The sequence below is a fragment of the Vulpes lagopus genome, chromosome 16 (genome assembly GCF_018345385.1).
Source record: "Vulpes lagopus strain Blue_001 chromosome 16, ASM1834538v1, whole genome shotgun sequence".
NCBI classification, from domain to species: Eukaryota; Metazoa; Chordata; class Mammalia; order Carnivora; family Canidae; genus Vulpes; species Vulpes lagopus.
The window spans coordinates 60,421,510-60,425,112 of record NC_054839.1 but is presented as its reverse complement, the minus strand read 5'-3'; the positions used below and the strand labels follow the sequence as shown (position 1 = coordinate 60,425,112).

The following is a 3,603-nucleotide window of genomic DNA, read 5'->3' as shown; positions in this document are numbered from 1 at the left end:
AAGTGTAGCCACCATCTGTCAACCTACGATGCTATCACACTGTCCTGGACTGTGCTGACTGTGATCCCTGTAGTGTGCCTTTTACCCCCGTGACTTGGTCATTCCATAATTAGAAACCTGTAACTCCAATTCCCCTTGACTCATTCTGCCCGTTGTCCCACCCCTACACTATGTACTTTAAGGGGATTACTTTTATATCACATGAATTTAACTTCAATAAAAAATTTACAAAACCACGGACCGCATGTGAGATTCAGCGATTTATCAATAAAGACCTGGACTACTAGATAGGAAAGAGTTATTGACCTACTCTTTGCCTAATTGTCCAATCAGCACCTGTGCTAATGGGCACCACCTCTTCCTTGTCAACTGTGCCCTTGCTGGCTAATTTCGTGTCTTCCACCATGAGGCAAAAAGTAGCCCCATCATTATTACTCGCAGTACCATGGCTTCTCAGAGCCTGTGTGTATTTAAACATTTTAGATCTTGCCCCTGCATTTATTTGATGACGATTGCCTCAAAACCCTGTGAATATTGGCTTTGATGACTCACTCCAAGGTTGCTACTGCACCTAATACATGGATGATGACCACAAATACAAGTCTTATCCAGAGTATGTTGGCAATAATTTGTTTCCTGATCATGTCAAATTTACTTTTCAGAATTTTGTAGAATAAACATAGAACAACACATCTTCCAACCATGTCTGTGCCTGTATCTTTTATACTGTAGTCTCCGCGTTTCTGCAATGTGACTTCTTCAGTCACATTGGCTACACCCCTGCTTTTCAGACTGCCACCAACAAAGAGGGTAAGAAGGGCCTCTGAGCAGACTGATAAAGAGTGGTCCCATTCACAAGAGAAATGTCATTCCTTCACCTCGAGCAGCTTGAGACTGACCTGGGAAAGTACGATGTCACCACCGCAAGTGGACACTACGAGAGAGGACACTTACTGGCAGGGCCACTTGTCATTGAGGAGTGGTAACATTGAAAGACCTTTAGGATAAGGCACCAGTGCTTGCTTAGCTCTAAAAGTGGTAGTGGTTTGGGGGCAAGTATGGCCCCCTCTGCTCTCCACGAAGAAGGGACTTGCACACGTCCACCTCTCTAGATTTAACAGCTTTCTTTCTCTTTAACTTGTGAGTTTGCCAAACAAGACCAAGTCGTGAGTCTTTAGAATTACAATCTTGGGGCTCAACCAGATTTGAGTTTCGATTTTCAAATGAATACAAATTACTGCAAATAACAAAGTAGGTATTTCCAAAATGCAAGATCTTGACAGCTAAAGATCCGTCTCCCCTTCATCAATATAACATCCACATTTGCCTATTATCTTTCAAACTTAACAAGAAGCAATAATCTTCTGGACATCACAGTGGGATGAATCCTAAAGGCAAAATGAACTTTAAAACATTCTAAAACTACTTGTCGCTATCATATTGTTAGTAGTAGAGTTGATACTATAATTAATTAATATTATAATTAATAATTATAATTACTATAATTAAGAAACTGGTGTATGCAAATGAATAATTTGAAATATAGCCTAAGAAAAAAAATGGGTTGGATATTGAAAATGTGTTTAAAGCTTTGCGCAGTGGCAGTATCGTAGCCAATGAGGTTTATCAGAGGCGTGATTATTGCTAATTGAAAATGTGTTTAAATGGTTAAATGTCGGGGATCCCTGGGTGGCGCAGTGGTTTGGCGCCTGCCTTTGGCCCAGGGCGCGATCCTGGAGACCCGGGATCGAATCCCACGTCAGGCTCCCGGTGCTAATGTCTAGAATCATCAAATTTCTGAGAAATGTTTAAATTGCCTACGTAGTATAAAGCTGTTCTATTTGAGACATACTAGCGCAAACTATAAAAGGCAAATATAAATAAGCTGCATGTATTTTTGTGCCCAAATATTTTTCCTTCTTTGTATTTTTTTTTTGTCAGTGTAAAGTAAGAGTGAGAACAGAGTGGGAGAGAGTGTGAAAGGCCCTGACGACACAGGAAAATCACCAGGCCTCGGTGCAGGTGACCTCATATCCTCACCACATTAAGCAGGGACTTAATCATCCACCTTCCAGACTGTCACGGACTCACACAACACAAGGCTTCTAAAGATCGGACGAGGGGATCTATTCATCTCACTCCTTTTCCCAGATAAGCAAACTACGGCTTAACTAGATTATACACCAATTTATAGAACAAGGGAGCTGAGATGAAGTAGTAGCACAACCCAAACCAGGACGTGGGCCTAGCCCCTGTGCCGGTCTGCTGTACCAGGCCTCGCTCCATTACACCGACCACGAGGCGTTTCATTGCTATGAGGAAGGGACCTGAACACAACCACCACCATTGAGTGAAAGAACAACTTTCTGCCTGGAAAACTGCCATTTCAAAGTCAACCAGATAGAAGTGAAAAATATCGACTGGTTTTCACAGTAACATTCTGCTGTCCTCTCTGGTGTGGAAAAACACTTCACTGGAGGCTACATGGAATGAGCATCGCCGCGCAGTGTGAGGTGACACAAGGCAAATGCCTCCGAAGGGCCTCCTGATGCAGTCCTAAGCATTTTCCTCTTGCCTACTTCTGTGGAGTCAGAAATGCTTTTGAGAAAACACAGAACTGCACTGAGACCAGATATGAAAGGTCTGAGTTTGCGCCCTTACCCGATTTTAACAACTTGCCTTCAAAACCTGTGTTTAATGTCCTGAAGGAAAGCAGGGAGGGAAATCACATTTTTCTCCTCTTTATCAATTTTATGATTTTTTTTTTCTTTGTTGACTTATGGCTCTTTGACATTTATTCTGGAAATTTCCCTCAAATCAGCAGGAAAAAAAAAAGTCTGAGAGATTCCAAGGAAACTTTTCACGTGTATAGATCTGGTGCCCACATTAAGAACCAATATCCTTGCTTACAAGAAGCCAGAGCCATGGAAATGGCCTAACCCTTGAACTGCAGCAAAGACTTTTTAGTCGTGGCCCATAAGAGAGGCTCAATGACCATCATTATTTGGTTTCCTTGACTCTGATAACCCTCCCCAATAGTTTTTCATAAATCTTGATTATGAGAAAATGCTGAGGCTTGTTGGTAAGTGAGAGAAAAGCAATCTAATTTTGATATGGTAATTCCCCTCCAAATATATAAACCCAGGAAAACTGAGTTGTTCTGTGCTGTCAAACAGCTGTAAATAGGCACTATCCTCTGGAAACTGAGAACCCATTTCAGCAAATTATATCCTTAGTTTGTTTCAGCAGCTCATCTAGAGAAATTTCTAGTCTTCCAACGATACTGAATCGATCAGGCCGGTATCTCTCTGAACGCCTCCAACAACCTTAATACGTGCAGAATGAGGTTCTAATTCCTTCAGGGTGATGCCAGGTTCCATCTGAAATTTATTTGCAACCTGCTTGGGCACAGAAGCTATTGTCTCCACAGACCTTGGTGTGGTTGAACTGACGGTTAATGTGTTGTGACCTGGAGTTCACCGTTAAAAGGGTCACCCAAGCAAAGTCCTGGAGTTTTTCTGGTTATTGTGATTGTTGGCACATCCTATGCAATATATCTAAATTGAATTATGGTATCAGATAAAATTATAGATGGGATTAAAG

The 3,603-nt window shown here is 41.7% G+C and overlaps 1 pseudogene; it reads left to right on the top strand.

Moving 5' to 3' along the window:
* Positions 1–1,587: 1,587 nt before the first annotated feature.
* On the top strand, positions 1,588–1,814 carry LOC121477192 (annotated as a pseudogene).
* Positions 1,815–3,603: the final 1,789 nt, after the last annotated feature.